The following is a 14,021-nucleotide window of genomic DNA, read 5'->3' as shown; positions in this document are numbered from 1 at the left end:
AGAGAAAGAGACGAGCCGAAAAGGAGGAGAGAGAGGGAGGGAAGCGGTTGTTGGCAGGGGGGTTTTATTCAGTTCTCGGAGAGTGGGGTAAGTCTGGCATTGGGAATGGTTTTGGTGTGGATAGGGGTAGGTTTGGTTTCGGTGGACCGGTGGTGGACGTGGAAGAGAGGCAGGCAATGACGACGACCATCAGACCACGAAAAACCCTTGTGAAGCGCATATCCATGAATAATCCTTGTAATATTTGTGTAAAACAATCACATTAATAAATCTGACGAATATTTCTCGGGTTCTCAGCCAGGTTATTGCTTTTATGTAAGCCGACGTTTCGGGAGACGACCTATCTCCCATCCTCAAGGCTGTGTTACTTTATGGAAGTCCAATTTCACACTGAAACGCAGCCTAAAAGAAACAAATATAAAGATAGTAACACAGCCTTGAGGATGGGAGACAAGTCCTCTCCCGAAACATCGGCTTATATAAAAGCATTAACCTGGCTGAGAATCCGAGAAATATTCGTCAGAACTATTCAGCAGGAAAAATTAAAATCGTTTACATCAATCAATGTTTGGTCTCTGTGTTTTCCTTCTCTTATTTAGTCTAAATCCTAATTCTAAGTTTTTCGAATAATATTGTAGGGGGTGCGGTAAGGGTATCTTAGATGGCTTTTGTCGCAAGGGGAGGATTTTTATACAGTTCCTAGGCATTGGGAAAAGATAGGGTACGGTGAATTGATGGGGTGGTTTAGTTCTGGTCGTGTGGATAAGAGGAAAGCGGCGGCGAAGACGACACCCAAGCGCCATTGCAGAGCACGTCTTGAAGATTCGTTTGTTTTGATCTTGTGAAGGCACTACAAACCATTTGTACCTTGAAGATGATGTAGTTACATCGAAACCGAGGTCGGAATAAATTTGATAATCGTGGAAAATTGCAAGTGTTTGTTTCGATGTTGAAAAATTCCACTCCATCACGCTTGAATCTTCGGATATTATGCATCTTAAGGATATGGACCGTGTTCATATTTTTTTAAAGAAATATTGCTATGAGTGCGCTATCGTCCCCTTTATTTTCCTCCATACTTGAGTAGAAGTCGGTTTGCCACATCGTGGACGGGTTTGTGTCTGTCGTGGAGGATTCTTTCTTTTTTTTTCTTTTCTTTTATTCAGTCCCCGTGAGTGGGAGAGGGAGGGGGTGGTAGGGGTGGGGTGGGGGTTTTTTGGGGAGGGAGTGTCGACGAGTAGCAGACCGCCAAACCACGCCCTCCATCCCTCGCCCCGATCGTATCCCCAATGACACGCGGGCGGGCCGGGAGATCGATCCCGCCTTCCTTCCCGCCAGCCACGGGGATAGCGACTCGCTCGGAAAGGACTTGGTTGGGGAAGGGCGGGAAGCGGAGGGAGTTTCGGTGGGGGGGGCGGGTGTAAGGAGCGAGTGGGAGGGGGTGGGGGGGCGATGAGGAGGAGGGAAGTCTGCTGTTGGTCTGACGGACAGTGTGTGTGAGAGTGCGAAACTGCATTCACAGTCTCCGCAGCATAATAATCATTTATCAGTGTTCAAAACGTGTAGTATTCTACTGATCTTACCATCTGGAAAATCCTTTATGGATACCGCATCATTTTAAATAATATTTTGTGCAACATCATGGTCTCATATTTAACCTTAAGTCGAAATTTCTCATCTGTATTGGTCTCTGAATCGGGAATCTTTATTTTTATTAGAATTCATAAGAATAAATTTTATATTCGTATTACACGGAGAAAATTTCCTACCATAATTTTGCTCAGTTTTCACCAGAAAGTTATTTCCTGAAGCGTGTTATTTTTATCGTAAAATTTTGGTGTATTCTCGGGGACTATCGCCTTATATTTAGACAATGAACAAATGGTTTTCGCTAGTTAGTTCTGCGTCTCTCGTGCATAATTTCTGTATTCGATATTCCTTCTCATGTGTATCAAAATAAAATTTTTCCCAACTCTTGCTATCATTGAAGAAGAAATATGACATTGTTGGAAAAGAAGGTGCGGGAATGGAATTGAACTGATAAGTGCATAGATATATAGGTATGTAATTTATTTCTACTGGGACTTACATATTTTGTGCAATAAGATAGATTTAAACATTCATTGTGAAGCTTCCAATGTAAAGAAATAAAATGTACTAAGGTTTCAGGAATAAATGTAGCATTTATCTTCTCTGGCGAAATGTGAAAAATAATATGAACACACAAACGTGTAAATTTTTAAAAGCATGTACGGAGAAAAAATTGAAACGCTTATTTTTCTACATTTACTTTATGTATTCATTTATAAAAATTTGTTCGGTGACTTCACAATCTTTACGTGCAAAGGTTTTTGTCTCGCAATTTTTCTGCAGCAACCCTGGGACCGTTTTTAGAAGTTTACGTTGTCGTGTCCCGGGTAGTCTAGATGTTGCGATGAGGATATTTTTCCAATTGTTATGGGTTGAGTGGGAAGAGAGGTTGTTGGAGGCATTCAGTTTGCTAATGACGAGAAAGTGAGCAAAGGAAAGGTGACTTGCGAGGGAGGTGTGGATATAGGAGGAGAAAAGAATTTTGAGGCGGGTCTGGTGACAGCGTGAGAGAGCAGGAGGAGGGGGCGGGAGGTGGGGGTTGGTGGTGGGGTGCAGTGGACAGTGGTGTGTGCGAAACTGCATCCACAGTCACCCCCCCTCCCCACCGCGTCATCCTCCGCCCTCCCTCTCTCTCGCCACCATTTCATCCCCTATACCGTTATTTTATGAGGCTTCCGAAATCGTTCCTCCACCACCATAACTATTTTATACTTCCTCGGCTGTAAGTGTGTGTGTGTGTGTTATACCGAGTGGTGTGTAGAGATCTGTGGGAAAAAAATTGGTGGTGGGGGGTGGAAGGGGTTACTCTGGTGAAGGAGAAAGGAGCAGGGTAGGAGGTTATTTTTTTGGTGGTGGTAGGGGGATGGAATCTGTTTCATTCTTCCTTTTTTCGTCCCCCTTCGAGGGAGGGACGCAGGGCGGAGAGGGGGAGGGAGGAGAGAGGGTGAGGCGAATATAAAGGTGGTGGTTTTGGTCGCTGAAGGCTCTTCGGTGGTGTAGGAATGTCTTTATCTCGCTGGAAATGTTTCAACACTGCTCTCTCGGCGCTATTAAAAGAGTGAAAAAAATCGGATGAGAAACGGGAATGTGAGGAAGGGAGCATGCAGGGGTTTTCTTTCATTTTTTTTTACTTTAAGGAGGAGGGGGGGTTTTTTGGGGGGTGGGGGGTGATGGGTAGGTCCGGCCACGGAGTGTGGGGATGAAGAAGTTTTTGGCGTTGAGTGTGGCTGGGATTTTTACGTCAGGGTAACGACTCGAGGTGCGTGAAGGATGGGTTGGGTGGGCCGAACGTAAATATCCAAGTCCAATAAGTGCTTGGATTCCGAAAGAATTGTGCTGCCAAGATTTAGTGGCCCCTTATTGTTTCCGCTCTTTGGACCAAGTACATAATTTCGGTGGGGAAGTCTTGACGGAGGTCTTCAGGGTCGATGCTTACCTCGAATGGCGCGCGGAATTAGTGCGATGACAATGGCTTTCGATGTATCTTCAGCGGGAATGTTTTTATAGCTTCTTGAAGGTATTATTTTTTTATTAGTGGAACGGACATTCTACTACTTAAATATTTCCATATGGGGGTGCCATGGTTCTTTCTTTTAAAGTTTCTTGTTTCTCTTCTTGATTTTCTTTTCTTGTCTTGGGTTTTTCTTGTGTGTAATATGTGTGGAAATAATTCGTTTTGTGTTGTGCTGTTAGTTTAATCAAGTTTGTTCTTGCCTAACAGATAGTGAAGTAGCGTTTTTCGTCATGTATCCTTCCTTAATATCGTCTTGCCTCACTTTGTAGGCACTGTTTGAGAACTTGAAAACTCTCTCTCTCAAAGCATCGTTCCCCTTAGCTTCTCTGCCAATACGCCGAAGTTTCTTTTTCGATCTTACGACTCACCGTAAACGTTCAAATTTCTCTGTTAAGTTGTGGAAAATGAGATGGTATTTTACTTCATTGGGAAAGGTACGATTTTCTTTGTTTACTTGGCACTCTTTATGTGGCTTATGTCCATTCTTTTTTCTTTTCAACAATCAATATTTTTTTACATCTTGGAGGAGCATTAATTCCAAAGACTTTTTCAATTTTGGCGTGAATGAGTATTTTCTGTACTGACTTTTAGGAATAGGTTAATTAGGAGCCATCATCTGCTACTTGCAGCCCATTTAATTTTCAATTTTTTCCCTGTCCATCGACAGAATATTTTTCTATGCTTCTATTTATTTCTTATGTTTTTTTTATTATTAATACGCTCTCCTTCGGTGTATTTTATATGCTCTGTTACTTTGCATACTGTAAATCACTGTAGCCGCCCCCGTCCAATGTGTGAATTATTCCCACCCCTTAGCTTGCTTGCCTTCCTCTTGTTGTCTCGTTCTCTTTCTTCCCCATGCCACTCATCCATTGTCCCCTCCCACATATTGGACGCGATGAAATTCATTCTCTTTCTCGACGCGTTCTGATTTTTAAAAATATTTTTTTTGGAATGGATATTTCTCTCGGTCTTTTTCAGTTATGTGAATGTAAGATATATGGTGGTATAGGTTATTTGTTAATTGAAGTGGTTACCATTCGCGGACATATGACTGTCATCCTTTAATGCTCCTATATTGTTCGTTTAAGAAGTGCCGATGGATGAAGTGTTTACGATCTCTAAGTTCTTGATGAAAGAAGTTGCGTGGAAGTTGGAAACTTTCTGGCTGAAGTAACGAAACAAGGAGTCAATACTTATTTATGAGTTGATTACTTTCATTTCATTGACGAGTTATTCACAATTACGGATATTAATTGTACTTTGGAAGGAAAAGAGTTAACCTTAAAGGCTTTTCTCTTCAAGTAGTATTGGCATTAAGAGGCTAAATTATTGAGAGAATTAGCGATTCCAGTGTTGATTTTGTAAGTGTACACCCAAAGCGATTATGCGAAAGTCCTTGGGCCTCGCCGTCATGTTTTGCCCCAGGCCATCAAAGTTGATAGTTTATACTCTGGTATTTGCAGAATATTGAGGAAGACGTAAGGCTTGAAGTACTTAAGAAGTTGAGATATTAAATGGAAGAAGGTATAAAGATAACTCTCGGGGAAAAGTTTCACAGGAAGAAGGTTCGTTGACCTCAAAATGCGGAAGTTGGGGTAGGCAATGTCCACAAACGTGTCGATCACTCGGTGGCCCATCAAATAGCAATAGCGCCTCCCATTTTTCACTCCATTTCCCCCTCAATAAGGTTTTGCCAGATAATGGCCCCTTGTGCCTCTTTATGTCTGGGACTCCTCCTCCTGCTCCCATGTTCGAGCGTCTAGTTCCAGAGGACCTCCTGGTATTTTCATTGTTTGATTGAAACGGGCTCCCTACCTGGCTTGTCAGTGGCTCTTCGAGTCTCATTTTTCCCGTCTTACTCCTCTCGGAATCTAACGCACGTGGCGGAATAAATATGTTTGAGTGTGTATGTCAGAGCTTGCTTTGCCCCGTCAAGCGTGAGTGCTTTATCGGTTTTCGGTCGTGTTTCGTTTTTTGTATCCGTCAAGGGCTCGACTCTTTGAGGCAGGAACGTTTTGAGTAGCTTAGGTGATTTGGCGGTTTCCAAAGCAATATGCAGCAGCCTTCCGTTGAAGGCGTCCTCCTCATTTTATTTATTTTTTCTTCCTCTCCCGAGGCCAATTGCACACGTGGATGGGTTTCAGTTTGCGGCTGAAATGGCCCGGCCGGAACCGTTCGTTGTTCGGGCTTTTTTTTGCTGTCGCGTGATACAAAATGAAAGGGTGGAGGAGGTCTTCTTCTTCCTTTAATGTTTTGTTACTTTTTAGGAGTGGCGCGTGTCCTTGTTGTTTGCTGCCCTTTTTTGCCCTTCTTTCTTTCGGGAGTCGCGTAAAGGTTAAACGGTGGGCGGGCGAGAGGTGGAATTTATTTGAGCAATCGTGTGTGGATTTCCTGCTCAGCAGCTGCTTGCTTTATTACCCTCATCATAGACGACCCGCTCCTATCCTTTTATTTTGTTCTTTTATCACTTGTCGATGGGTAATTTATGGTGTGAATTCATCTACGTATACGACTTTTTCACGTTTTCTCGCGGGTGATGTAAATATTCACCAACGATGGTATTTTTTAGGCGGAGAGATACTTGTTTGTTGCCCTCATCGTAGACGACCCGCTCCTACCCTTCTATTTTGTTCTTTTATCACTTGTCGATGGGTAATTTATGGTGTAAATTCTTCTATGTATACGACTTTTTCACGTTTGCTCGCGGGTGATGTAAATATTCACCGACGATGGTATTTTTTAGGCGGAGAGATACTTGTTTGTCATTATTTTATTTATTATCATTATACTCACTCATTATACCCTTGGCTTTTTTATATTACTCCCCAAGGAAACACAAATGCTATGCCACGCTTTTGCCTTCATGCGCGCAAGAAGTAACCATAGTCGGTTCGAATTTTACACGTAGAAGAACCGTGCATAAACACACCACTTACTATCTTCGTGTAATTTGAGCTGATAGTATGTCGTTTTCGTTGTGAGTTTCTATTAGCTTGGCCAGGCTTTTTTGAAGCAACTTAGGTTTGTTTTATCTGATAGTTGTTAAGCTCGGAAATCCAAACTAAATCATTCGGTGCTGTTCAGTTCAAGGTCCAATGCGTTGAATTTTTGATTTTATTTTGTGGGTGGCATTGCTGCTTCTGGTCATCTTATTTGAAATATTTTGAAGATAAATCTCATGTGCATGAATTTAATGAGGATTGAAGGGATAGCTTTCTTCCTATTCGGTTGATCTTTTATTTCGAACCCTTAAACTTGATAGATATTATAGGATTGCTGAATGATGTGAAACATGGACTGATATCCATTTTCCGATTTGGGAATTATTTCAATTTCTGTTTCTCTCGCTTGATTACAATATCCAGAACTAACTGTTTAATAGTTATCACTTTTCGAGTTTCGTAGAAAATTTTATAAATATTTTTTTCCTTTTTTTCTCATATTGTTTTCAAGAGATTTGATAAATTAAGTATTCATCATCATCATTAGTCAGCAATGCTAAGATTGGTTTGACGCAGCTCTCCATACCGCCCTCCTATCCGCTAGCATTTTCATAGCGACGTATTTTTCCTCTTTTACATCCTTTACAACCTGTCCTATTTAATTAATTTCGGGGCCGTTCCTTGCTCTTCTTCCCTCCCACCTGTCCTTCTACGATTGATTTCATCAGGTCATCATGCCTCATAATGTGACCAACTTAGTTGTCTTCGTCAACGTCTTCTCCTTTAGGTTTTTTAAAAGACTTCTCTTTTATCCCACTATTTGTATTTCCTCATTACCTACTCGGTCGATCCATTTTATCGTCATCATTTTTTCACACCACCAGCAGGATCATTCAATGTGATTGTGTAAAAAACAAATTTTATTACGAGTTACAAATGGTAACGAGTAAAGGCATATTTTGAAATTTTCTCGAAAATTACATTTTACTCGGCTCTTAGGTGTGTCCTTGTCTAAAGGGAATCTGTGGAGCGATCTTCCTCGGTGCAAACTTTCGGGGAGGATCCAGAAATTACGTCTCCGCCCACCCCTGGAGCGCGCGTCCTAATATTTTGGAGCTAGACCCATCTTCTCCCTCTCTCTCTCCCTAAAGCAGCCGTATCCACTCTCCAAATCCAGCCCACTACACCCTACCCCCTCAAAAAAAACCTTCCTTCCTCGCCACCCGATCCCCTCGGACGTATTTCGCTTAGAGGAGACTAATTCTACCCACCCACCAGACACTGCCATCTCCATCCAATATCGCGCGGGCGCTTATGAACTTAGCGGTTCCCGAGCCGGCTATAAACAATACAACAGCAACACCACTCCCCCCTCCTCTCTCTCTCTCACACACACACACGCTAACCGAAGTGGGAAGGGGCATTCCCTACTACCACCACGGGAGACTCAGGGGTCGGGCAGAGTTCGTAGGGAACAGTGGGATGGGAAGAGAGGATAAGGAAAGAAGAGAATAAGGGCGAGAGACTCTGCCTTATGCAGTCTCAATACCTCATCGGAAAGAGTAAAGCTGGAATGGTATATTACTTATTGATCTTTTATCTTCGCATGGGAACACGATGCTATACTGAAATAGTTCAGTTTGATCAACACTCGGCTTACTATCTCTCAGTTAGGGGTGTGAATTACTCGCGCACAAGGTAAATGGGGGGCAGTGGCGTGTGAATTATTAGTGCACAAGGTAAATGGGGGCAGTTCCTTTCCCTAGGCTGCCTCGATCATTTTTATTTGAGGATCCCCGAAAGCTTCAGTGGAGATTTGAGCATAGGACCCATGGGTCCACCAGCCTAGCGGAATATAAAGCTGCAGTATACGAACGCATGTTTCCAATTTTAGTGTGATATTGCTGTGGACACGTCATTTATTAACATATTTGCGTGTGTTCCATTCTGTAACTTTGTATTCAGTAATTCAATATCGAATACTGTTTTCATACGAGGGAAACGGATCAGTCTTCTTCACCAACAAGTCAGATATCTTTTTTTGGGCCAAGAACTGTGTGAGTGACTTCTAAAAAGGGGAAAAATGTGAGTTGGAGTGTATTCTATCTTGATATCAGCGCTTAAGTGAATAATGTCCCGGTATAGCAACTCGACGAACTAAATGTCTTTTAGTATGTACTGAACTCTGCAATTACTGTAGCACTAATTGTATCCACGCTTGGTAATATGCTGATTGTCTCAAGCGACACCCTTAAGGGTACTTCAATCCCTATCGACTGTTCGTATTTTGTCATCTTTCGTAACATTCGTGTCACCCATTGTAAAACTCTTTCAGGTTATGTGGAATAGTCCTTTCCCATCATTCGCATTGATCTCAAAGATTATAATCTGAGAAAAAATTGGAGTTGAATGTACGAATTTGAGACACAGACAAGTGTGACAAGTGAGTACTTCATGTAACTACCTTAAAAATTTCGCGATAATACCCATTAGAGATTTTTAAAAAATCTGGTTCGTTGCGAAACAGAGACCATTTAGGTTGGGGATGATGTTGGGGGTCTTAACGTATTTCTCATCCCACACACCCTTTTATCACTGGACCCACCCTGCTCGAGGACGACGAAAAATTAATGGAGCGAAAAAGAAGGAAAGAGTAAAGGAAAATTGCCTCGTCGTGTGCTAAAGACGCCCTTGCCACCCAAACGACGAGGACGACGCCCTCCCCACATGCATAAACCTCACTCACGCACGTGGTACCCATGGCACCACCTACAAGAATGAGGAAAATGGGGAGTCGAGGTGAGAATGGGATATTTGGATGGAGTGTGCGCTTGGTCACTCCGTTGTTGGTAGACTGTGTCAGTGGGGGCGAGGAGGGTTCGTTATTGTGTCCAACAAGTCCACATTTCGGAAGGGAAGGAGTCGGCTCATATATTGTTCAATTTTGATTAAACCACGCTTCGAGGGTGAGAAAAAAGTAAATGTCATTACTATATGAACCGTGCCGAATATAGTAGATAATGATCCCTTAATAGCCAATACCTTTGAAAACTGAAAATAAACTTTAAAAAACCGCCATTTTGATTCCAAGGGACAATGAACGTGCTACTTGAGGTCAAATGGTATCCTGGGCATGCCTACCAAGTGTAATATTTCTGTCACAATCGGAAGTTATTTTCTGCGAAACCGACTGACTAGTTGCTTGCGGGAGGGAGGGTCTCAGAGGCGGATGTTTCTCCCGATATTTAAATTTGCCATTTAAATATTTCCCGCACGCGTGGGAGGCGATTGATATTCCTTTTAATTCATATTTACTCCGAGTTCAGTCCGTGGCGATGCAATTTTGAGAGTTTAGATGGTGGTGGCGTCTCTCCACTTTGTAATCCGATAAATGGTTTCGATGTTGACCATGTATCAACTATCAATCCTTACGACATAGTGTGCGCTGATGAGCCCTGGGGTTGTATTTAGGTGTATATGATGATGTAATGTTGACTACGAAACTGGTGAGGGGAATAATAAAATCGCGTGAACAATAACTAATTGTAAGTTATTATGTTACCACATCGAAAATTACATCATGATTGTCAACCGATGGTAGTGGCTCGTGGAAACTAAATTGAGACTTGAGAAGGAGGAGGTGGGTTTAAAAATAACTCAGGAAAATAAGAGGCTCTCGAAGCGGAGTGTGTAGTGGTTCGTAGATGGGTGGGTTGGAGGTGAGGTGGGGTTATATTGTGATGTGAGAGTGAGATGTTAGGGGGAGGGCGAGTCAGGAGGCCTCCTCTCGATTTGCTCTGGGCGACACCCCCCCAACACGTGGGATTCAGGTTAGCGGATGGGAATGAGTCGAAATGCTTGGAAAGAGGAAAGTGGTAGTAGTTGTTGTAGCTGGGTGAATTCCTCAGAGTAAATGTATACCTTAGAGAGAATTTCGGCTTCTGCGTGTGGGACCAAGATTGAAATGGAAAAACCCGATATCACGTGATGGCCTGTATTGGATGACTACTGATCAGTGGCGCCGTCTCCATTGGGCCTGAGGGGGCCTGAGCCCCCTCAAAAATTCGTTGTGGGTGCGAGGAAAAAATGTGTCAGGCTTGTCGATTTTCCTCGGAGTGTCCAGATATCGAGATTCGAGTTGTCAGGGTTCTAATTATGATCACATGCCTGTTCTTAAATGCTTAAAATCTTAACACTCACTACTTATAAAATTTCCCGGGGCAAGATCCAAGGTTTGGGCCCCCCCAATATTTTTTGTAAGTCGGCATCCCTGCTACTGATGTCTATTGGTGATGTTACCGTCTGTTTCCATGCTTTTCATTTCGGTGCATAATTTTATTTTCATTAAAAGTGAACGCTCGCGGAGAAAAAAGCATCAGAATTTCGATGGAAAAATGCTTTTAAATTCATTTATGGAATTTGATGGTAGTTATAATGATGTTACGAAGCATGGTGTGACGAAATTTGATGTACGCCATAATGGTGCTGAAGCGGTTACTTCTTATCCAATGGCATGTGAGCTCTGTAATTAAATTAATCGGAGCAAAAAACTAAAAAAAAACTTTTCTAATTGAGAAGAAGGTTTTCATGAAGTTGGCATACATTAAAAGTGGCGAATTCATTTTGTTAATAGTTTTGATTTGAGGGGGAGAGAGTAAAATTGTTTCGAATAAAAATGATTCCGCACACCTTCATTTGTGGCTATGATTGGAAGAATTGTGTTGGAGAGGGCCCTATCGTTGGAATCTATATCTGTCTGGCTCAATTCTTCATGAAAAATGTTTGTGAGCATGGCCATTTTTTATTTGAATAATTGCAAAATTATGCCATCACTAATGGTAATAGTTTTCAACCCTGGGAGAGATGGTTCTGCTCAATGCTTAATGCCTAACTCAATTGTAGCGAAAGATCAGTGTTCTGGATCTGAAAATACTTTCAAGAAATAGGGCCTTAGCTGACAGTTGCAGATCTGCATTCCGATTCGGATGACGGAGGCGGAAAGGTCGTGTGTTAGGCCTTCCACACTTCTTCCCCCCCCCCCCTTCCCACACTTTCATCGGAAACAGTATAGATCCTGTTCAAGAATATCTGGGAATAGCATTCGCATGTTTTATATGCATGCTTTTATTGAGTGAGGGTTGTAAAAAATATTTATAATTTTAGTCCTCTCGGCTGTTTATTCATGAGTAGACTTCGTGGCTTTGATATCTGTCTTTTTTTTTGGGCGCCTAAGTTTAGTTCATCAGTGATTGAGTGGTGTCTGTTTTTTTAATCGTTTGATTTTATATCTTTGCCGTTGAAATATTAAGCTTCAAAGCAGCCTGCGCGGACAAGATAATGGAGTTTTTTTTAGGAGCATCAAAGTCATCGTTGAAACCGGAAACATCATTACCGACGACGCTTGCACTCGTTTTATTCTGATATTCTGTTTATTTTCTGTTTCAACCCGCTTCAGTCGCTTGTGCCCATACCTATTTGGCACAGCGGACTGGAGCTACAATTCTAAAATATAAATTCTGCATTGCTTTGGCAGACTGTATCTTCTCATGCTTTTTTTTTGTTTGTTGCTATTTCCTTGTTTCCTATTGATGCTACGAGTTCAGGTATGATTTGTTAGTGACGTCCTAAGTCTTACTTTATCTTCCCTACTCCATCGCAAATCGCTGAGGGCTGACCTTCCAGAGTCGGTGTTACTTATGTATCAATCTTTGGCCCACTTCGTCTCAAACCTGGGAAACCACTAAGCAGTAATTAAGTGAAGTGGTTATTGAGTCACTGAAAATCACTCCATATAATCGACTGTATTTAAAGCTAATAATTATCTTAATGATCAATTATCACTGGTCAATTTGTAAGCTCTGATTTACCTTAGCATCTGAAATATTCATTATGAACTCCTTAACGTATAATCTTTTAATGTTATTTTGCAAATTATCATTTTTGAACTTACGTGTTGACCTTAATACAAAGTTTCCTCCCGTTTTGATATCTGAATGGGGAATATTGTATTTGAATCGATACTTAATGGATTTTATTCATGGAGCCAACTCGCAGCTTCACGTAGTTTAGTTTTTTGTGGAATTCGTCCGAAAGTTCTCTGGGGAGTGCGTATTTTTCAGAAAATACCTGAAATTACCTTTCAACTGTTACATAAACGGTGAGGAAATGGATTTCCATTATCAATGTGGTGTCGTGGTCTCTGGAGTCTGCATTGTCTTACGTGAGAATCAGATAAATTTCTACCATCTCATGATATTATGGTAAGAAAACTATTTTCCGCAAAATCATTTTCCCAGAGTATATGAGGGTTATTTCAACTGATAAAAACAATGATTTTCGCTTTTGAAAAAAAAATACTGTAGCAGGGATGAAATATCGTCTTAGCGATCCCCGTAGTGTCTTCTTTTGCCTTTTTCGACGTAGATCCTTCGTAGGAATACGATTGGCGCAGTTGCGGAAGACGTTAACGAGCACTTGAGCAACGTCCTCCGGACTATCATCATCGTATGCGTTATGCTGTGGAAATCTTAGGAATTCGAATTTCGTCCGTTGGAGGTATTTCGGAGAGCAGTCAGAAGTTAGCCTCGGTGGTAGAATGGGCACCAGCGAAAAACCAGATAAGAGTCATTCGTGCTGTTTAGCGCGTTGAACCCGCTATCAGCGACCAAAGATGAGATTTTATTCCAGTCATTTCGGAGTAAATATAGTTATTCTTCTTGATTCTCAAGGTCACAAGCTCCACCACAGTCCTGCGTTGGCAATATCGCAGAATAAAAAATTCTTAGGAGTAGTATCGACTTCATTTGAGTTGCTTTCCTCGAGTTTCCTGCGCTCTTTTCTTATCTTTTATGAGTTTTGTTCTGTGTTCTTTTCTCATTTTTGCTTTAATTTTCTTTTCTGTTTGAGACTAATTTGAATTTGCGTTGCATTAACTAACTTGCATTGAATAGCTGTTTCCCTTAATCGTGGATCATCCATCGTGGTTCTGCGTTATTTTTATCAGTCTTGGTACATTGGTCCTAATCTCTAAATTTCTGCAGTACCTTTTATCTTATTAACAATGTTTTCACTGGTTTTATTTGTGTAACTCACCCCCGGAGTGCAAGGAGGCATCTTACTGTACATATGTGTACGAAAATGCTTTAATACTTGAAAATCCAAAATTATCAGACGCCAGCTTCAATCTTTTGCTGTGGCACTGAATGAGACTTTTTATTTCGTTTTGCATTCAATTCGAAGATGTACATTTTTAATGTACTTGCATTAACTTTTATATAATTGCAAGTTAAGTTCATGTTCTTCGGTACGAGGCAATTTTTGAAGAAGATTTAGTTCTATTCAAAATTGAAAACCTCGATTCATTCCCTGTTAATCATAATTTTAATCTTTATTTACCAATGCATAGTTAAGATCACAATTCTTCGTTGAAATACTTTTCAATGGGATCCTAAATAGCTGTGTATTTTGGGGGA

General features: G+C 41.5%; 1 protein-coding gene across 2 annotated transcripts in view; it reads left to right on the top strand.

Moving 5' to 3' along the window:
• Positions 1 to 14,021, top strand: part of LOC124153383 (dual specificity tyrosine-phosphorylation-regulated kinase 1B) — a 397,480-nt gene that overhangs the window by 288,085 nt on the left and 95,374 nt on the right. The window lies entirely within an intron of this gene.

Source organism: Ischnura elegans, chromosome 2 (genome assembly GCF_921293095.1).
Source record: "Ischnura elegans chromosome 2, ioIscEleg1.1, whole genome shotgun sequence".
Taxonomy (NCBI): domain Eukaryota; kingdom Metazoa; phylum Arthropoda; class Insecta; order Odonata; family Coenagrionidae; genus Ischnura; species Ischnura elegans.
Note: the sequence above shows the minus strand (reverse complement) of the source record. Positions and strands in the feature narration are given on the sequence as shown.